Source organism: Crinia signifera, chromosome 4, assembly GCF_055691185.1.
Source record: "Crinia signifera chromosome 4, ASM5569118v1, whole genome shotgun sequence".
NCBI lineage: Eukaryota > Metazoa > Chordata > Amphibia > Anura > Myobatrachidae > Crinia > Crinia signifera.
Genome location: NC_139220.1, coordinates 289,421,316 through 289,444,871, shown reverse-complemented (window position 1 = coordinate 289,444,871; position 23,556 = coordinate 289,421,316). Strand labels below are relative to the sequence as shown.

General features: G+C 47.7%; 1 protein-coding gene across 1 annotated transcript in view; it reads right to left on the bottom strand.

Annotated features, from left to right (window-relative positions):
- The window catches only part of LOC146072692 (adhesion G protein-coupled receptor E3-like), a 208,316-nt gene that overhangs the window by 152,191 nt on the left and 32,569 nt on the right, over positions 1 to 23,556 (bottom strand). The window lies entirely within an intron of this gene.

The following is a 23,556-nucleotide window of genomic DNA, read 5'->3' as shown; positions in this document are numbered from 1 at the left end:
AGACGAATCCCCGCCCACCATACGGTTCGCCATGGCCGTCCGTACACGGACGGCTGGCGAACCGCACGAAAATGGTGGAGGCGTACGCCTCCACCATGCTGGGAGCTGCCCCCTGCATTCGATGGTCGACGACCATCGAAGGCAGGACCGCACGCCGCGGCAGCTCCCGCAAGCTGAGACCACACGGACAATCGTCCGTGTGGTAGCTTGTATGGGGGCTGAAAGCTGACATCCGGCGACGTCAGCTTTCCGCCCCCATGAGTGGCGTCATGCCCTCATTACCATGCGTACGCCCCGCGTTTGCATGGGAACGCCCATGAAACGCGGGGCGTACACATAGGGAAATGAGGGGATGAAGCCCCTCACGCCCCTATACGCCCCCTTTGCGGCGTCTAAATTTTTAACACGGAGAATTCCCCTGCACATGCGCAGAGTGACCTCTGCGCATGTGCAGAGAGAAAACATCGGCGGTACGGCCGCACGCGGGCCGTACCGAGCCGATTAGAATAAGGGCCTCTGTCTGTCTGCATGGCAGCCGAGAGGAATACCGGGCCCCGGTAAAAATGTTGGGGCGTGGGAGGCATGGCCACCTTGCGATTTCGACACGCCCCTAAAAGGATTAGAGGGTGAGAACCCACTTAAAATTCGAGCGGGGAGTGTCGCACCCTCCCCCTCAGCAGCAGCACATACCTACAGCATGGGCCATGCTGACAGCTGTCAGTGAGATGCACATGCTGAGCCTGCTGTCAGCACAGCACATGCTGTATGTGTGTGCTGCTGCTGCTGCTGCTGCTCTGGAGGGATGGAGGGGGAAGGAGGGGTTGGACCAGGGCCCCCACCGGGGCCCGGGTAATTAGTACCCACTCCCATCCCCTCTCGGCAGCCCTGTCTGTCTGGCCCTCCCCTTTTGAATGTAAGCTCTCACAAGCAGGGTCCCCTACCCTGTTGTGCTTTTCCTTCTCTTACTTAAAACATACTTGCCTACTTTAAATTTCACCTCTCCGGGAGAAGCCCGGAGAGGCAACACGTCAGGGGGGCTGGTGCAAGGCTGACATCACTTGGCCCTGCCCCCCCCCCCCCCCATGCAGGAAAACTCTGTGATTCATGGGCCGCGGAGAGGGGACAGGGCTTAAATGACGAGAAATGCCGCGGACCCGCTATTTGCGGTAATTAAACTATGGTTATGTTCCCTGTACTTGTCATCTATTGTATTCAACTGTAAATCACTGATTTGCTTATTAATTTATGTACTCTGTAATTGGGCTAACCTCCAGCTTGTATCTTCAACCTATCTCTCTCAAATGGCACAAGTGAGGGATGTACTACGTATCACATCCACAATACAATACATCCTGGTACATGCCGGCAGGGGCAGATTGGCCAGCCGGGAAGCCGGCCATTTCCTGTTGGGCCGATCCAGATGTGGCCGCTTTCCCCCCCTGGCCGGGCCGGCGCTTTCTCCCTTGGGCCGCCGCCTGGCTGTGCAGCCCGCAGTAAATATGGCCGCGGCCGGACCTGACCAGTTGGAAGATGGCCGAGGCCGGCGCTGTGAGTGTGACACCCTCATTCATCATCAACATCACGTGCTGAGCACACTGAGCGGAGTTCCGGTCTGGGGATTGCTGCTGCTGCCGCCACTGTGCGGGCAGAGTCCTCCCTTCCTAGCGTCCTCCCATCGCATGCTGTGCACCGGAGCCCGGTAAGCGTCAGTAGCACCCGCTCCCCCCCCCGGGTCAGTAGTGCTACTAGCACCAGTCCTCCCCCCCCTGTCCTCTAGGGTTACCGCCCCCCCCCCATGGTCCTCTAGCGTCACTGCCACCCCATTCCTCCCCTCCCTCTCGTGTTACTGCCACCCCCTCCCCCCGGTCCTCTAGCATTACTGCCACCCAGACCCCCTCCCCCCCGGTCCTCTAGCATTACTGCCATTCCCCCCACCCCACCCGGTCCTCTAGCGTTACTGCCATCCAGCCCTCCGGACTGCTTCAATGATTCTCCTGGGCTGGATTTACTCACCAATCCGCCCCTGCATTTATGATGCCACTATGTACTTAGGAATGCAATTCAAATCTTCTGAGATTAGGACCCAGGAGTCCTTCTACACATGGACAGAGTCACATGCACACAATTGGTTAGAGCGAAAAGAATCCCATAGGCTTCTACTGGAGGTGGTGAGTGAGGACCGGAGGAATAAATCAGGAGGAGGTGGTCTGAAGTATTTTTGGAGTGACTGGACTAATGGATAGTTGAGCAGAACAGAACCAGAAGCACTGTGGAAATGTGCATCAGATATACAGAGGAGCGCAGAAGCCTGTAATTATACTGGCAAAGGAAGATTTTTCTTTGAGGGTGCAAATGTGGGTTTTATTATCGTGCAGCTTATATAAAATAGAATTTGATTGGTTGCCCATAGCAACATCCCATCTTCCACAGAACTCCCATCTTAGTAAATAGACCCCACAGTGTGGGCAAGTTGCTTACAGTGGTTACACATAGAGACGAGGAATTGCTCACATTGGAGGCCATACTCAGATCGATAATCTAACCTATGTGGCATCACGAATGGTGTAACGGTTAGCATTACTGCCTCACAGTGCTGAGGTCATGGGTTAGATTCCCACCATGGCCTTAACTGTGCGGAGTTTGTATATTCTCCCCGTGTTTGCGTGGGTTTACTCCGGGTACAGTACTTCGGTTTCCTCCCACAATCCAAAAATATGCTGGTAGGTCAATTGGCTTCCAACAAAATTAACCCTATAATGTCTGCATGTAAATAGATTGTAAGCTCCACTGGGGCAGGGACTGATGTGAATGTTCAACTATACTCTGTAAAGCGCTGCGGAATATGTGTGCACTATATAAAAAACTGTAAATAAATAAATAAATAATAACCTAGTTCAGAGTTGGTTAATAATGCAACCAATGGTGTCATCTAAACAGGCATAAAGCATGATTGTCACGTCTGTAGAAACAGAAAGGGGGTGTCTCAATCCTTGCACATTGGATAGATGTATGTGCTCAGTGGCGTAGCTAACATGTGGCAGACCCTGCAGCGGCTTGGAGGAGCAAGCATCTGTGGGGTCTGTGGTGGGCGCCGGCGCCCGGCGCACTGACACACATAAGACTGACTGTCAGTTACAGACACTGAGGAGAACAGCCTCTGATTCCCAGCCGCGGCACCGCTGCGCGGCCTGAAGTTGTGCTGACCTGCGTTATCATTGACACTGTCTGTCACTCTCAGACAATCCCCTCCCACAGTGCTGCCATTGTACTGTACACAGAGCCGCCCTATTGACTACTGTGTACAGGATGGGCAGATGGGGTGGGCTTGGACGGATGGGTAGCTGCAACAGCTGCCACAGCACAGCAATTTACTATCTCTGCCTCCCTCCGTAAAGGGGAGACATGCTGAAGAGGATGCTCAGTCTGCTCAGGAAGCCAGCAGACTGAGAGGAGGGTGCACAGTGAGTCACTAGTTAAAAAAGAAAATTTATAATCAAGATAATTTATAATCATAGATATATATCTATGTATTATGTGTGTGTGTGTATCTACACTGCTATATATGTGTGTGTGTGCGCGCGCGCGCACACATATATATATAGCAGTGTAGATTACAGAAATCCAATGAGGGCACTCACCACAGTCTTGTAATTAATATTTTAATAAGGGTACATCATCATTGCATTTAGTCTACGTTTCCGCCACTAGGTGGCCTTTCTCAAGACAAGGCATCAATAGACGTCCTCACAGCTCCAGAGTCAGGATACACTGACCCTGTCTCCAGTCTCCACTTAAAGAGCACTCCTTAATTATCTCAGGCTATACAGCTGTCTAACTATGCGCCCCATGTGATCCCTAGCTGTCTTCTAATAGGTTCCTGTCGTCCAGTGTACGGCCTGACAAGATGGCTGTGTGTTCCACCGGGACGCTGGTGCGTTCCAGCGGGTCCGTACAGTATCTTTTCCACCGTTTTAAGGTAGAATGCATTCTCTACCTGTTGATGGGATAAGTTGTATTCAGATTTGTTGTAGCTAATTGTCCCCTTATGGTCCAGAAGTGAGTCTGATCGTGACCATACAAAAATCTTTGGTACTTCTATTTGAGTACAAATCTGATTTCAGTTATTTTATATATACCACAAAAAGTCTATCTAGGATTGTTATGCCACTTGGTAGTATGAATGCACCTGGGAGTGAACAAACTAGATACCGTGGAGAGGACCACGGACGGAGACACAGGGGCAGTGCTAGGCAGACTCACAGAGACATAGCAACAGTGCAAACATCAGTAGTGAACAAGTACTAACACTAAAACGGACTGGAAGCATACACAGGGGGTTATTCTGGTTGGTGCGGTGTAGCCGTACGTGTACGTTCCGTGATTTTTTTTTGATCTGCGCATGCGTACCTTTCGCAATGCGCAGGTGCAGCGACTTCACACCGCTCACGGACGGGTCTTTCCGTGCAAAAAAACCTGTCCGCAAGAGTACGGTCATTGTGGGCGGCATAGGGGCGTGTTGAGGGGAGCGGCCGTAAACATGGGCGTACACGGGGGTGTGCACAAAAAATGTACAGTGCTACTACCGCTCGATCGGCGAAAGCACCGTGCATTTCGGACAGAAAACAGGCGGACGCCACCGATACCTCCAGACCACCCCTAGAGATACCGCATGAGAGCGGACGCCTGGGTCTGCTAATTAACGCTGATTACTAGTCAAACACATACACCTGAATGTAATAAGCAATGCTGCAGCCTATTAAGTCAAAACAATTATTTCACTACCTGCAAGCCACACATAGCACTGAAACACCTTGGAAGCTTATCTTTTTATACTTCTCTACATGTAAAGGTTGGTTTAATTTAAGGTAAGAATCATTTTAAGACCTGCTTATATATGCCAAGGTAGTTATTTTTTAACCATTTAAACACATTCAGTAAGTGTTTTGATATACTTTAAACAGCAGCACACTCAATCTACACAAGTCGACATGTGTCAACGTTTTCATTCTAATAGAAACATATTTTTATTTTTTTTGATAAAAATACATGAACCACATCTAAGAGCTACAAGGATGTTTCAGCAATGTTCTAAGGGTATGGCCACTATTTTGCACACAATCTTTGTATTGTACCCAAAATACATAACTTTACCACTTTCAGATCTGCTATGAATTGGATGTAGTACACTCTGGATGTAAGATGACAACAATCACATTTTTGCAATCCCAACTCTCTAACAAAGGATTCCAACATCTGCTTATGACACTGAAAACTCATATTTTTTACAATAATTTAACATGTTTGCTCACAAGCAATTTTATCATGTTTGGTCGACTCACACATCTTTAACATACCTGTACCAAGACCTGACTGTTTTTTTAGGGAGGACACATATGCATACCTCCCAACTTTTGAAGCTCTGGAGGCGGGACGATGCTCCTGCGCGCCGGAGGCGCGCCATAATTTTCGGGGGCGTGGCCTAATTTGGGGCGTGGCCTATACTCACAGCTCTTCCGCGAGGCCACGCCCCCATTTAGCCGCTATGGGGGCATGACCCAGAGGCTCTGTGAGCCTCTAGCCATGCCCCCAGCCCCCTGGCTGCGGGAATAGACGCTGTGCGCACAGCGTTTATTCCCCGCTGCTTAGCAGCTGCCAGGGGGGACTCCCAACAGCCCCCCCACACCGCGGGACACTGCCGCCCGCGGGTGGGACATCGGGACAGGCCCTGAAATCGGGACTGTCCCGATAAAATCGGGACTGTTGGGAGGTATGCATATGCATTCCTACACAAATGTCCCTTTTGCCCCTTGTTTGCCTACCTCACCCACTCCATGAGGAAATCATTGTTCTGGACCTGCTTTTACCTGCTAATGTAGGAGTTACCTCATCTGCACAGAAACTGCTTTCTCACCTATTAAGTTGCTCTGCACATGTGCTGCCACAAACAAATTAGCAGGTAAATGGTGGATATGAACATGTGCATGGCCATGGAGAGGATTATACATGGCAAACTTCAACAACACTTCACTAAATGCACCAAAACACAAAGGTCAGTAAGTACACATAAATGTATTATTTGGTTTACACAAGAAATTACACATACAACATGTGGTTTTTTATTGTGAAATAAAATGTATTTGCTGTTAAGCATCACAGCTTATTTGAAAATTTAATGTAAACAAATAATATAATTACAAAAATAACAATCAGCAAGAACAAGAAGTTGCATATCTACAAACATGTGTTACCCAGCAACTGCAATGGTGAAATAAATGTGGTCACCAGAATACGACCTGCAACCAGAGCCAGATTAAGGTCTAAATGGGCCTGGAGCTGAAAATTATCAAGGGCCTATTATGCGCAATAATAGGGGTTGTGGCCAGCACCTAATAATGTGGGGGACGTGACCAGTGCTCAGTTTGGGTGTTCTGCTCATGGGTGTGTCTGTATTTGTGTAAATACTTTCAACTAATTATATATGCCTGGAACAGGCAGGGGGCGGGCATAGGAAAAATGCAGGTGGATATATTGCCGGGTGCCCTCCAAAGGTGCACTCGCAGGATGCCGATGTCCTTAGATACTTGCGGGGTGAGGCGGCACTCCAGTCATAGAAAAATACTGAAAGCCGAAACTTGGTAGACAACACAGTATGTCAGCACCTTTTATGTGGTAACCTAAGTTTACCACACCATATACCCCTTATACAAATCATGCAACACAATAGTAACCCCCTTATACTGTACTTGCCTCCAACACATTATACCACATGGAATGAGCCAAAATTCACACCAATTGAATCAAAATACACACTATACCAGGCATGTCCAAACAGTGGCCCTCGAGCTGTTGTGAAACTACACGTCCCAGCATGCCTTGACATAGTTTTAGCATTCCCTAATAGCAAAACTGTGGCAATGCATGATGAGACTTGTAGTTTCACAACAGCTGGAGGGCCATCGTTTGGACATGCCTGCACTATAACAAACTGATTGAGCAATAATGCATAATATGCATCATAAACAAGGGCATTGCGTGCCAAAGGGGCGCTTTAAAAATTTACACCATAATGCCCATTACATGTTAAGCCTCACACCATAATCTCCATTACGTATTATGCCAAACACCATAATGCCTATTAAAAATTATGCTACATAAGTGTTGCTTACCTACATGTTCATTGCCAGGGGTTCCATGCACAGTGCCAGAGGTTCCACGCTCATTGCTATGTGGGATTACATTCTCATTGCCAATGGGAATAGATGCTCGCGGTAACTGGGGGACAGCCGTTGCCTGGCAGAAATGACAGCCATTGACAGCAGGGCAGAAAGCAGGGGGATGCCGGGCTGTATTCAGAGCACTGCATGTCCCGGCTATTCTAAATAATACCCTTTTCACACCAGAAAATGCAGGGACGTACCCGGGAATATGGTCCCAGGATCATGCAGGGACATTCCCGGACTGGCCCCTTTTACAACAGCCTAGTCCCCCGCCCCCTTTAAACAACCAGCTATATCTTCAGAACCAACTGACCCATTTACATAGGAAAAAGAGGGGTATGCAGCGCTCATTTAATGATGACACAAATATATTGTACAATACAAATTTATTAATAATAAAATATATGTAAAAAAAAAAGGGGAAATTTACGTTAAAAACACATAATGGCAATTGTGAATAAAACCAATGAATGGACCTGCCAAGAAAAGGATAATTGATATAACCTGCTCTGGTCTCTCAGATTAGTCCCAGCATGATTGGAGAGAGATATGAAGTAGGAGTCCAATTGTATTGATCCTTAAGCGCTGCTGGAGGTGTCCCGGTCCTGGATAGGAATAGTGCAAACTTGTAGGGATCCTCTCTAAAGTGCGGCTGTGCTAGTTTAAGGTGGTATGCTCCAATCTACGATCTCCAAGAGGTGGCAGAGGTATCCCAGTCTGTGAGGACTGGATGGATATGGGGATCCTCTGTAAAGTGCATTCGTGCTTGGGATAGAAGTAAGTCCCAATTGGGGATGGATTAAAAGCAAGTCCAGATAATTAAGCAGGAAAACAAGGTAGGCAGGTCTCAGTCAGGTCCCTGGATTTAAAACACCAACGCGTTTCACTGTACTAGGACAGCTTTATCAAGGTCTTTTGATAAAGCTGTCCTAGTACAGTGAAACGCGTTGGTGTTTTAAATCCAGGGACCTGACTGAAACCTGCCTACCTTGTTTTCCTGCTTAATTATCTGGACTTGCTTTTAATCCATCCCCAATTGGGACTTACTTCTATCCCAAGCACGAATGCACTTTACAGAGGATCCCCATATCCATCCAGTCCTCACAGACTGGGATACCTCTGCCACCTCTTGGAGATCGTAGATTTGGAGAGTGGGCCTGGAGCTGTAGCTCCATCAGGCCTATTGTTAATACGGCTCTGCCTGCAACACCCAGGGAGAATACCTTGGCACGAAAATGGATATATGTAGAACTCAGGAAGTGGATCCCCAGTGCAAATTTAAACATTTGGGGTCCAAGCACAGAGGAAGTGACTCTGGTGTCATTATTTTGGCCCTTTTTTCCCCTTTTTGGATGCGGCCTTGGGGACAGGGGCCTTGGGAACAGAAGCCTTGCGCCGTCTTTGGCCAGTGGACACAGGAGGGTCAGCAGAGGTGGAAGGTTGTGGAGCAGCTTGGGGTGGGGCAGCAGATGGGGGGTTGTCCCTTTGGGACCTGGCGGTGGTGACCAGCTCCGCCAGAATGTCATTGTGGCGGCTGAGTTGTTGGGCAATGCTTTGCATGCCAGCCGCCAGAATGTCATTCTGGCGGTAGAAGGCCTCAAACTGTTGCCTGTTTGTGTCCTTCTAATCCACCAGAAACTCCCCAAACTGCTGCTGACGGACTGCAGCCTCCACCCCTTGCTGCTCAATCCTGTCCAGCATCTCTATCCACCTGGCATCCCATGTGGCCTACGGCTGGGGGGTCGTGTTGGTGGAGGCTGGACCACTTGCTCCACTTGTGGCTCTGAAGGGGAAGATGCTGCCGGTTCCTCAGGAGCAGGGCCGGATTAACAATGGGCCTGATGGAGCTACAGCTCCAGGCCCACTCTCCAAATAGGCCCATTTTATAGATGAGGACTAGGGCTTTCCAACAAGACCAGCCCCAAGTCACTAGCAGTCCGGGAACCGGAGATACTGCCGGGCAAAGCTAGAACGTTTTCCTCATAGGATAACATGGGACCCGCTAATTCTGACCCCCACCCCCTGGCATCACAGAAGCTCGAAGTTGATCTCAATCGAAACCAAATCGCTGGGCCTTCAATCTGATACCAGGTTGGTTGATATGGGTTAATTGTTTCCAGAGATATTGCGGGTAAACCGATATTGTAATTTCATGGCTGCTCATGTTCTTTGAGGGCAGATTTCTCTGGAACCAAATGGCCCAGTTACATGGGACCAAAACCATTTGAAGCCCACCTAAAAGTTCTTCAATGTGACACTGGTCCCATGTAAATAGGTCAGTTGGTTCTGAAGATATAGCCGGTTAAATGGGGAGGAGGGGGGTGATTTTCTCTCCTCTTCACACCAGGATCATGCAGGGACATTCCTGAGCTGGTCCCTTTTACACCAGTAAAAGGGACCAGCCAGGGAATGTCCCTGCATGATCCTGGGACCATATTCCCGGGTAAGTCCCTGCATTTTCTGGTGTGAAAGGGGTATTATTTCAAATAGACAGGGCCTGCAGTGCTCTGAATACCATTGGGCAGCCCCCTGCTCTCTGCCCGGCTGTAATGGGCAATATGGTGTAAATGTTTTTGTCCCTGGTTGTGAAGCATATTCTGAATTTCGGCTCAATCCATTTGGTATAGTGTTTATTTTGGCTCAATCCATATTTATATATAAAATTAGTTGAAAGCATAAAGACACACCCATGAGCAGACCACCCAACCAGAACACTGGTCACGCCCCCCCACATTATTAGGTGCTGGACACAACCCCTATTATTGCACATAATAGGCCCTTGATAATTTTCAGCTCCAGGCCCATTTAGACCTTAATCTGGCACTGATAGTACCCTTGATACTATATTGAGCTTTTGGGTTTTTGAGTCCCAAGTGCATCATTTTTCATTTTTTAGCATTAAACTGTAGTTGCCATGCTCTTGACCAATTCTCAAGTTTACCTAGATCATCAGTCATTTGATTTACCCCTCCTGGTGTGCCTACTCTGTTGCATATCTTTGTGTCATCTGCAAAAAGGCATACTTTCCCTTCAATACCATTTGCAATGTCACTAACAAAGATATTAAAGAGCACTGGTCCAAGTACAGATCCCTGGGGTACTCCACTGGTAACATGTCCCTCCATATAATGCACTCCATTTGCTACAACTGCCTGCTTCCTATCCTGCAACCAGGTGCTTATCCATTCAATTGTTTTATAATACAATCGCACACTTTCAAGTTTATTTAGCAGTCTGCGATGTGGGACAGTGTCAAATGCCTTACTAAAGTCTAGATATGCCACATCTACAGCCCCCCCTTCATCTATTATTTTGGTCACGTACTCAAAAAAGTCAATAAGATTTGTTTGACATGATCTCCCTGCATTAAAACCATGCTGTTTTGGATCCTGTAAGTTGTTTACATTAAGATATTCCACTATTCATTCTTTTAATAGTGTTTCCATTAATTCCCCTACTACTGATGTAGTGCTCACTGGTCTGTAGTTACTTGCTTCTTCTTTGCTTCCACTTTTGTGCATTTGCTCTTTTACAGTCCTCTGGAACTGCACCTGTATCTAGTGACTGCTTGAATAAATCTGTGGTACTTGTTTAGTTTCACGGCAGCAGCGTCCCTGGGGTACTCCACTGGTAACATGTCCCTCAATAGAATGCACTCCATTTACTACAACTGTCTGTTTCCTATCCTGCATCCAGGTGCTTATCCATTTAATTGTTTTACAATCCAATCCCACACTTTCAAGTTTATTTAGCAGTCTGCGATGTGGGACAGTGTCAAATGCCTTACTAAAGTTTAGATATGCCACATCTACAGCCCCCCCTTCATCTATTATTTTGGTCACAGTCAAAAAAGCCAATAAGATTTTTTTGGCATGATCTCTCTGCAGTAAAACCATGCTGTTTTGGATCCTGTAAGTTGTTTAATTTAAGATATTCCACTATTCATTCTTTTAATAGTGTTTCCATTAATTTCTCTACTACTGATGTAATGCTCACTGGTCTGTAGTTACTTGCTTCTTCTTTGCTTCCGCTTTTGTGCAGTGGAACTACATTTGCTCTTTTCCAGTCCTCTGAAACTGCACCTATATTAGTGACTGGTTGAATAAATCTGTGGTACTTGTTTAGTTTCATGGCAGCAGCGTCTCAGTCGCAGCAGCGTATGTATCCCCTTGCGGGGCTCGATTCGCTCACCCACACTGCGGGCTCGGTGGCTCGCTGCACTCGCCACACTATCTAAATTCAGCTCCATGCCAACGTGAATAGTGGGGGATAGTGCCAACTATTCACGTTGGCATGGACTTTATTTTACAAAGTTTGCTGAGCGCCGAACCCGGAAGTAGCGGGCGGCCATGCTGCTGCCGTGAAACTAATCAAGTACCAAATCTGTTAAGGGCGCTACCAGCACACCTTTTAGTATCCTTGGATGCATTCCGTCTGGCCCCATTGATTTATCCACTTTCAATCTTGAAAGTTCTGTTAGGACTTTCTCCTTAGTAAATGTACTTACCTTATTTTTATGAATGTCCTTGGGCCTGGTAAGGCAGTGGCGTTTCCCATCCCAGCTGTCTGACTCTGAAAATTTCAGCAACATGCTGGAAGCAATGTGGATGGACTATAAACTCAGTAATGTACAGGCGGAAGAGGAGACCCCTCTCCTATTCTGGCAGGCTTTGAAACCGGTCATCAGAGGCTCTATCATTTCATACACTTCTAAACACAAAAAGGAAACCCAAAAGTTATATCTGGAATCCTAAACCAGGTTGACCGAGGCCTACCAGTTCTTTAAAAAAGGACCCCACGAGAGATAACAGGGCCAAATATGAAGAGCAGAAATCACTTTTTGACATTCCACTAACTAAAATAGAATCCAAACTCACATTTCTCTCCCAAGCTAGGTTCCACAAACATGGTAATAGAGCGAGTAGGCTCATGTCAAATCTACTGCGGGGCCAACACCCCCCCTCCACCATACAAGCCCTTCAAAAAGCGGATGGTACAGTGGTACACTCCAGATCTCAAATAGCAGAAACCCTACATGCTTTTTATGGAAAATTATACTCCCAGCCCCAAATAGATTCACGGCAGAAGGAGATATTCTGGGAATCCCTAACACACCCAACACTAGACGAGGACTCCTCGCAATCGCTAACAGTTCCAATAACAGAGGAAGAGATCTTGGCTACCATTAAAACCCTGGAAAATCACCAGGCCCAGGTGGGCTATCTAATGAGTATTACAAACTCTTAGCCCCCAAACTAATCAAACCCCTATGTGCTCTCTATAACGCAATATTACAAGGCACTCCCCCCCACTATACTTAAACTCAGCTATATTAAAAATCTTACATAAACCAGGCAGAGACCCTCTTCTCCCGGGATCTTATAGACCCATTTCCCTCCTAAATACCGACTATAAAATCTGCACAAAACTCCTGGCAGACAGACTTAAGCTTAAACTCCCCTCTCTGGTCCATTCCGACCAAACTGGCTTTGTATGGGGACGTCATTCAGTACTTAATGTTCGCAAGGCCCTTACAGTAATGCAGTGGGTAGAGTCGGTCGGGGCCACGGGTCCACATGCCCTGCTCTGTCTTGACGCGGAAAAGGCATTTGACCTAGTCACATGGGACCATCTATTTAATACCATGGGACGGTTTGGACTCCCGACCGACTTTATCCATAAAATTCAATCATTATATGCCAACTCCACCTCCCAGATATTGACAAACAACTACCTCTCTGCCTCACTCCCACTCTCTAGGGCAGGGCTGGGCAACACCGTCCCTCCAGATGTTGTACTACACATCTCCGCATGCCTTGCATCAGTTTCAGCATGGCCACATAGCAAAACTAATGCAAAGCATCCTGGGATGTGTAGTTCATCAACATCTGGAGGGCAGGTGTTGCCCAGCCCTGCTCTAGGAGGACAAGACAGGGCTGCCCCTTGTCACCATTGCTATTCGCCCTAGCAATTAAACCCCTAGCAATAGCACTGAGAACTTCCCAAGACTTTAAAGGAATAATGGTAAATACCTCAGCGGTAAAGATAAGCCTCTTCGCTGATGATATCCTATTATTCATATCCGATCCCACTACCTCCATTCCTGCCATACAGAAGATGATATCCCAATTTTCCCAGTTTTCAGGATTTCGAGTGAATTATGACAAGTCTCGCCTGCTGCCCCTCCATTCTTCTCTTGTCTATTTTCACTTCCCTTCCTTCACATCGCAGTTCACAGTATGCCACTCCACCCTTAAATATTTGGGTGTTCTAATCCCTAATAAATTAGATGACCTTTACACTGTTAACTTCCCTCCCTCATACGTAGCGATTGAAAAGCAGCTTGCTGGCTGGATGACACTCCCACTATCACTAGCGGGTAGAATAACCGTCATAAAGTCGGTAGCATTCCCCAAACTCTCCTACCTGCTACAAATGCTGTCGCTACAGCTGAAAAAAGCAGACCTGCAGAAATTTAGGTCACTATTCATAAAATTCGCCTGGGCGGGCAAAAAGCCTCGCCAGGCCTTCTCACTAGCCTCCCATTTTCAATAAATAACTGACTGGTTTGTGGGTAGATCTGAGTATACAGCCCCCACTCTGGAAGGACCGTTATTCCAATCATATTCTCCGGCAGCACTACTCCATGACCCGGTCAGAATGATACCTGTCACACCAGGGGGCTTAGTCGACAAGACTGAGGCCTCTGGTGGGGACCTGGACCGGTACCTGAACCGGGGAGGTTGGAGAGGACACTTGCGCATGAACTGCGCGACAGTGCACCCAGAGCCAATAAGCAGTCAGAGGTAAAAGTACAACCAGATTTATTATGCAGAAGGTTGTAACGGTACAGGCAGTAAAGTATGCAGGAGTAATGACAGTTCATGCAGATTGCAATACTTTACAGATATGATGAATGTAGAATCGATGGTGGAACATCGGATGGATATCGGATATGGAGACTGTGGGTCCGGAATGACGGACGGAAGATAGGAGCTTGACTGTGGGTCCGGAATGACGGACGGAAGCTTGACTGTGGGTCCGGAATGTCGGACTATCGATGGTGGAACATCGGAGGCGGATGATGCTGGAGCATCGGAGGACCAGAGTCCCGGAGCTAGGCTTGGTCGCTGGGCTGACGAGGCAGGCTCACAGGTGATGGAATAACCTGGACTTCAACAGGAGATGGAATAACCTGGAATACACTGCAGCATGGAAGACAACACCAGCAGAGAAATACACTTGCACGGAGACAAGGACAGGTGTCCATACACAGGAGACAACTGAAGCACTAGCATTGATCTGAGAGCTCCCAGCATACTTATACCCACTGGGTGGCCAGGATTGGCCGGGCAGGTATGACAGGGAGATCAGATCACACAGGATTGGACGGGAATGACATGTGACTGGGAAAACATGGCAGCCCCCATGTCAGGCTATGGCGGGAAAGTGTGTTTGTGCACACCATGCTGGATACTGGAAGCAATGGCGGCGGACGGATGGATTGCCGTGCACTGAGTACTGTCACTGGGGACAAGGAGAGCGGTGCGCCGCGCAGCCGCGGACTCAGCAGCGCTGAGCAGACTGGAGGATGGCAGCGGTGATGGCGCACGGCAGACAGGACGCCGGCAGGGGTGACGTCTGGACCGCAAGCTGAACCTGCGGAGGCACTTAGCCGGTAAGAAAGTCTGCCTGAGAGCTCGGATCGTGACAGCACCCCCCCCTTTAGGGGTGGCCCCAGGACACCTTTTAGGCTTGCGGGGAAACTTGGAGTGGAACGCCCGGATGAGTCTGGGAGCATGGACATCGATGGCATTGGTCCATGATCGTTCTTCGGGGCCGTAGCCCTTCCAATCGATCAGATATTGCAGACGACCATATCGGATGCGAGAGTCCAAGATCTTACTGACCTCATATTCTGTTCCACGCTGGGTGCAAACCTTAGGAGCCTTGGGGAGCTTGGAATGAAAGCGATTCAAGACCAGCGGCTTGAGCAGCGAAATGTGGAATGTAGCTGGCACTTTCAAATAGGGCGGCAATTTGAGCTTGTAAGCTACTGGATTGACGACTCGCTCAACTGGGAAAGGACCAATATATCGGGGAGCGAACTTCATCGATGGCACTCTCAATCGAAGATTCTTGGTTGACAACCAGACACGATCTCCGGGACGGAGGGCTGGCACAGCTCTGCGTTTCCTGTCGGCAAATTTTTTGTACCTGCTTGAAGCCTTCAGGAGTGAAGAACGAATAAGCTTCCAGGATTTGACGAATTGCCGGATGGTCGTGTCGACCGCTGGAACAGAGGACACAGGTTGCAGAGTGAAGTCAGGAACTCGAGGATGAAACCCATAGTTGGCAAGGAATGGAGTGACATTAGATGAAGAATGATATTGGTTATTATGGCAGAACTCTGCCCATGGAAGGAGTTGAGCCCAGTCATCTTGGGAAGAAGAGACATATGTGCGGAGAAATGCTTCAAGGTCCTGATTCACCCTCTCCGTTTGGCCATTGGTTTGAGGGTGGTAGGCTGTGGAAAACTTTAACTTGATTTGAAGCAGGGAGCACAGGCTTCGCCAGAATTTGGCTACGAATTGGACTCCTCTGTCAGAGATGATTTCAAGAGGCAGTCCATGAAGCTTGAATATCTCTTTGATGAAGAGCTGGGACAGCTTGGAAGCTGACGGAAGACCGGTGAGGGGAACGAAGTGAGCCATCTTGGTGAACCGATCAACAATCACCCAGATGGTGGTGAACTTGTCAGACTCTGGAAGATCAGTTACAAAGTCCATAGAAATATGCGTCCAAGGACGATGTGGCACTGACAGTGGCATCAATTGCCCAGGAGGAGACTGACGACTGGTCTTGTGCTGAGCACATTTAGCACAAGAGGAAACAAAGTCCTGTACATCCTGTTTGAGGGACGGCCACCAGTAGGACCTGGTGATAAACTCGTAAGTTTTCTGAATGCCTGCATGGCCAGCGAATTTTGAAGAATGCGCCCAACAGAGCAACTTCTTTCTTAGAGCTGGCTTTACATATCTTTTCCCTGTAGGGGGCGTGAGATTTGAAACTCTCGTTGCGGAGAATGCCACTGGATCAATAATAAAGTGTTGATGTGTGGACTTAGACTCACTTTCTTGCTCCCATGAGCGGGAAAGGGCATCAGCTTTTCGGTTTTGTGTCCCTGGACAGAACGACAGCTTGAAACGGAACCTGGAAAAGAAAAGTGTCCATCTGGCTTGACGGGGATTTAAACATTGAGCAGACTTGAGATACAGAAGATTCTTGTGGTCTGTGATAATTGTGATCTCATGAACAGCGCCCTCTAGAAGATATCTCCATTCTTCTAATGCCAACTTGATGGCGAGAAGCTCTTGGTCACCGATGGCATAGTTACGCTCTGCAGGCAGGAACTTACGGGAGTAGAACCCACAGGGATGAAGACGACCATCGGGCGCTTTCTGCGAGAGGACTGCCCCAACACCCACGGAGGAGGCATCAACCTCGAGAATAAAGGGCAAGGTGGTATCAGGTTGTCTTAAAACAGGAGCGGAAGTGAACCTCTGTTTCAACAGATGGAAGGCTTCGATGGCTTCTGCCGGCCACTTCGCTGGATTAGACCCCTTTCTAGTCAAGGCAGTGATGGGAGCCACAATAGAAGAGAAGTTACGAATGAATTTTCTGTAATAATTGGCAAAACCCAGGAAACGTTGAATACCTTTCAGCGAAGAGGGAATTGGCCAATCTTGGATGGCCTGCAGTTTTCCTGGGTCCATTTGAAGACCAGAACCGGAGACAATGTACCCTAGGAAGGGTATAGACTTCACCTCGAAGACACACTTCTCCAGTTTACAGTAGAGATGATTAGCTCGCAGCCGGGACAGAACCTCTTTGACCCAATAACGATGTTCTGTGATGTTATTGGCGTAGATTAAAATGTCATCGAGATATACAACTACATGACGATACAGAATGTCCCGAAAAATCTCATTGACATAGTGCTGGAACACGGCTGGGGCATTGCTGAGCCCAAAGGGCATGACGAGGTACTCATAGTGGCCGTCTCTGGTATTAAACGCCGTCTTCCACTCGTCGCCCTCTCGTATGCGGATGAGATTGTATGCACCCCTCAGATCGAGTTTCGTAAAGATGGTTGCACCGCTGACACAGTCAAACAGCTCGGTGATGAGGGGCAACGGATATCGGTTCTTTACTGTAATGTCATTGAGGCCGCGATAATCAATGCAGGGACGTAGGCCTCCATCCTTCTTTTTGACGAAGAAGAATCCTGCGCCAGCAGGAGAAGTCGAAGGACGGATGAATCCCTTTGCCAGATTTTCCTTGATGTAATTGGTCATGGCTTGAGTCTCTGGAAGAGAGAGAGGATAGGTTCTACCTCTGGGTGGTTCTTTGCCTGGGATAAGTTCGATAGGGCAATCCCACGGTCTGTGAGGAGGTAGGACATCAGCGCCAGACTTGCTGAATACATCTGAGTACTCTTGGTAGGGAAGAGGCGGAAGGTCTGCTGCATCGGCTGAAGAATGACGAGCTGGGAGTACCTTTTGGAGACAGGTACCGGAGCAGGAAGGATCCCAGGAAAGGATTTCAGATGTCTTCCAATCAAGACGAGGATTGTGAAGACGGAGCCAGGGTAAACCCAGAACCAGAGAATGAGTGGCTCGGGGTAAAACCAGGAAGGACAAAAGTTCAGTGTGCAGGACTCCCACTTTCACTGTAAGTGGCAAAGTTCTGCGGGAGACTGTCGCATCAGGAATCCTACTGCCATCCACAGCAGTAAGGAAGACAGTCTTGGAAAGACTTTCAGTGGGCAACCCCCACTTGCGGACCAGTTCTGCAGTAACGAAGTTGCCAGCGGCACCGGAATCAAGAAGTGCGGAAACAGTCTTGAAATGCTGACCAACTTGTAGGGAAACTGGAAGGACACAATCGGTTGCTGATGGAGAGGACTTAATTACTCCTAGCCTACCCTCTCCTTGATGGGCTAGGAGGAGGAGTTTTCCTGACGCTTTGGGCATGCAGAAATTTGATGTGCAGGATCGGCACAATACAGGCAGAGCTGTGCCAACCGTCGACGTCGACGTTCTCCTGGAGACAAGCGGAAACGGTTTATCTCCATTGGTTCTTATTTGGAATGGGCTGCAGGAGCAGTGGGTAAAGAAGGCGGAGGAGTTGGCACTTTAACTGGAGCGCTCTTGTGACGTTCTATAGCCCTTTCTCGGAAGCGTAGGTCCACTTTAACACACAATGAAATAAGGTCACCTAGACCTGAAGGTAAGTCTCTTGTAGCGAGTTCATCCTTGATACGATCGGATAGGCCATGCCAGAAAGCTGCGTATAAGGCCCCATCACACCAGGAGAGTTCAGACGCCAGAATCTGGAACTGGACTAGATATTGCCCGACGGAGCGGGATCCCTGTCTGAGACGGAGGAGTTCAGTGGAGGCAGATGCTGATCGCCCAGGCTCATCGAAGATACGCCGGAATGTTGACACGAAGTCCTTGTAATTGGACAGGATGGCATCAGATCTTTCCCATAAGGGAGACGCCCATTCTAACGCTGCTCCACACAGGAGGGAGATGATGTAGGCGATCTTGACCCTTTCAGTAGGGAAGTTGCTGGGTTGCAGCTCGAAGTGAATCTCACACTGATTGAGAAAACCCCGACAGGTCTTGGGGTTCCCATCATACTTGGTGGGGACAGACAGATGAAGGCGAGGTGCAGCAGCCATTGCAGGAGGATGAACAGGACTTGGAAAATCTCTGACAGGCTCAGGGCCACTGAGAGTGGTCTGTAGCTTATCCAGCCGGGAAGACAGATCTTGCAGACAATGAATCACTTGGCTCTGCGCAGCCTCTTGCTGATCCAAGCGAACAGCCAGTTGCTGTACAGGGCTGGGTGGAGAAGCTTGGTTTGCGGCTGGATCCATTTGGCTAGTGCTTACTGTCACACCAGGGGGCTTAGTCGACAAGACTGAGGCCTCTGGTGGGGACCTGGACCGGTACCTGAACCGGGGAGGTTGGAGAGGACCCTTGCGCATGAACTGCGCGACAGTGCACCCAGAGCCAATAAGCAGTCAGAGGTAAAAGTACAACCAGATTTATTATGCAGAAGGTTGTAACGGTACAGGCAGTAAAGTATGCAGGAGTAATGACAGTTCATGCAGATTGCAATACTTTACAGATATGATGAATGTAGAATCGATGGTGGAACATCGGATGGATATCGGATATGGAGACTGTGGGTCCGGAATGACGGACGGAAGATAGGAGCTTGACTGTGGGTCCGGAATGACGGACGGAAGCTTGACTGTGGGTCCGGAATGTCGGACTATCGATGGTGGAACATCGGAGGCGGATGATGCTGGAGCATCGGAGGACCAGAGTCCCGGAGCTAGGCTTGGTCGCTGGGCTGACGAGGCAGGCTCACAGGTGATGGAATAACCTGGACTTCAACAGGAGATGGAATAACCTGGAATACACTGCAGCATGGAAGACAACACCAGCAGAGAAATACACTTGCACGGAGACAAGGACAGCTGACCATACACAGGAGACAACTGAAGCACTAGCATTGATCTGAGAGCTCCCAGCATACTTATACCCACTGGGTGGCCAGGATTGGCCGGGCAGGTATGACAGGGAGATCAGATCACACAGGATTGGACGGGAATGACATGTGACTGGGAAAACATGGCAGCCCCCATGTCAGGCTATGGCGGGAAAGTGTGTTTGTGCACACCATGCTGGATACTGGAAGCAATGGCGGCGGACGGATGGATTGCCGTGCACTGAGTACTGTCACTGGGGACAAGGAGAGCGGTGCGCCGCGCAGCCGCGGACTCAGCAGCGCTGAGCAGACTGGAGGATGGCAGCGGTGATGGCGCACGGCAGACAGGACGCCGGCAGGGGTGACGTCTGGACCGCAAGCTGAACCTGCGGAGGCACTTAGCCGGTAAGAAAGTCTGCCTGAGAGCTCGGATCGTGACAATACCCAAGCAGATCAGAGAGTCTATTCTTTTCGGGGACACTTACAGATCATGGAAAAAAATAAACAGAATATTACATAGGAAGCCTGCTTACTCATCTTTCACCACTCTGTGGGGAAACCCCCAATTTATTCCAGGCCTGGAAAACGCAGAGTTCAATGTATGGCAGGATAAAGGAATCACTAATATCCGCAAGGTCTTTGATCCATAGGAGATCTCCCTCTATCTTAGCATTAAAGAAGACAATACTTAACGTACTGTTCTATGAAAGACAGGCCATGATATCTGATTTGGAAAAGGGAGCACCACAATTTTATAAAAAATGGGAATTATATATCTTGAGTCTAGACCAATCGACTCATCGCGTATACAAAAAATCTTTGAGTCCACCTCCTGGTATCTCTTGAGGCAAATAGCCACATAGGGGAAATACAGATGGATATTTGTACAGATTATGGATGACGAGATGTGGACTTCTGGGTTGCGAAACCTAAATATAGTTCTGCCATGATTCTCCCCCCCCCCCCCCCGCCAACTCTATCCTCCCACCCACCTCCCTTGTCTTTCAGTGTGATGTGTTAATGCGATAAGTTAGTATTTTTCACTGTTGATGTCAGTTGAGATGCCAGACGGAGATTATTTAATTTGTGTTACCCATTCTCAGGACGAAACCTTTCCTGTCATATTACAACGTGACACTTGGTCAGCTCAAAAAATATATGTTATACCAGGAAATGGGAAAAAACTCTCAGACACATAAATTGATGTATGAACATCCTCTTTATTAGCTCATCTTTCTATCCTCCTTTCCTTCTTTCTTTCTCTCCTACTCTCTTCCTAGGAATGTTTTCATTGCATTCACAACCTCTTAGTACTCAGTAATTGAACAAAACTCATCGAATGAGTGAAAATTGATAAAGAGGGTCCTGAAAGTAATAAGAAAGTGATAAAATTAGAATTCCAAAAATTAATCTCCTGATCGCATTGTTAATCTCAAGAAATGTTTGATATATATAACTTGTATGCATCAATTGTGAAATATATTTTGCAAAATAAAAATTGTTTAAAAAAAAAGGAACATTTCATTATTCGTTCCTCAAACCTGCTATTAATGGCTCTTCCTCTACTAAAAGGCCTTCTTCTCTTCTAGCACGGGGACAAAAGGAATTTATTGTAGAAAAGGTACTCGACTCCAAGATTGTGCAGGGTCGTATGTACTTTCTGGTGCATTGGAGGGGTTATGGCCCGGAGGAGCGTTCATGGGTTTGCAGTTGCGATCTTCATTCCCCAGACTCATCCGGTCTTTTTTCTCCCAGTTCCCCGATAAGCCTGGTGGTAGGGGTTCGTTGACCCCTCGTCAGAGGGGGGGTACTGTTAGCAAAGTAACCTGAGCGCAGCTGACACTCCGGTTCGGGTTTTTTGCTGTTGCAGTGGTGACAGGCAGTCTGTTCACAGCAGGGAATCCAGCAATGGTTTTGTGCTCACAGTCTGTGATGTCTGAGTGGGGCATGGCTGCACCTGCTATATAAACCTTCCTCTCAGGCTAGGCAGGTGCTGCAGAATCCTAGTCAAATAGCCAGTCAGCCTTGTCCTGTGCCTAGTTAGTTTCTAGCAATTGTATTGTATGTTGATTACAGTAATATAGGTCTTGGAGTTTGCATCTGTGCGCCTTGATCCAGACCTAGCCGTAATCAGGAGTTGGGACTGTAACTGCTGGGTCCCTGTACTACCTTGTGGATCCAGCTAGGTTGCTGTTACACTCTCTCATTTCCTGTGAAACCTCTCTCACTGTGCAGCTCTCACTGGTGTCAGCTTGGTGGCAGCTAGCTGAACCTGTGTGCTGCAGGTGAGGTCAGGTCCTGATATCTTACCCTTTCCCTCAGTGCAGAGCCCATGGGTGTCAGCTTGGTGTCAGCTAGCTGAACCCGTGTACTGCAAGCGAGGGGTACGGGTTTAGGATATTTTCCTATGGTCTTCTTCATCTCTGACCAAGGAATCTATAGGCCTCCCTCTGTAGTACCCTGTTGGGACTGAGGTTGCCTATAGCAACAAGTAGACTTTATGTGGACTTTATTCTGGTTCGGGCGGCCAAACGTACGTATGTTCCGCATCACCGTACATTTCCCGTACGCGGGCGGTAAGCGAAAGTCCACCCACAAAACATCCACATACGGACGGTCACAATGACCGACAAAGGGGAGTGGCGTACACTTTAGCGTACGCCACCGTACACGGACGGATCTCCTCAGACACCGATAACTGGCGTACAATAGAGCCTACGCCAACGTTTATGGACGGGTCTCCTCCGCTATCACACCGACAGCTTATGGCTGTCTGAGCGTAAAGCCACTATGCACGGACGGGTCTCGCCTGTTTTCAATGGAAACCCATCGTGAGAGTGAGCGTACGTCTGTGCACGCTGACATACCCTTCACATATTTGGCCCTGCTAATCTAGCCTTTCAACTATGATTAAGACAATTAAATGAATTATTCTAATTGTTAATCAATTATTGTTTTCTATTACCTCAATTGTCTACCTTAATGAACAGCCTAATAATAATACATTTTAACCCTCCTTACATGTATATTTATTATGTTCTAATGTTGCATTTTAATCACTATCTAAGTGTCCCCACATTGCTTTTACTTTTAAATAAAGTTATGTTGGTGTTTGTGTGTGTATGTACTAAATTATGTCCATAATTAGTTTGATCCGAATTTTTAACATGTATACCTACCCTGATGTTATGTGTGATGTTTTAATCTACCAACATTAAACATTCATGCATTTTCACTATGTGTTATTTAACTCTAAAAAAACACACATTCACACATCAATCGTTACCCCTCACCTCAAATTACAAATATAAGTTACATTACACATCTGTATGTACCTGCCCTTACAAACCCTCTAACATATTTATGAATAAAAACACAGGCAACTTCTAACTGTAACACTTTTATTTATAACAAAACTGAAGGGGGGGGGGGGGGGGGGTTTTGTTAAAGTAGGGCCTCCAATCGGGTAAACAGATTTTGCAGATATAGCAATTTCTTGCATTATGAAGGGAAAAAAAAAACATTATAATTAATATATAATAGACACAAATGTTTGTTGTATTTGAACATAATAAGAAGTTGTGAGTTAAGTGTGAAGGCCACATACATTTTTCTACTACATTTAAGATGGGTATGCTGTAAAACACAGTACTAAATACTATTCTGTGGACACACACATACAGTACATATTACATAACATTAATTAATTTCCTCCTTCTTGGATGAATGTATGCTGTATCACAATTGGGAGGTTTGTGCTGGTGGAATCACC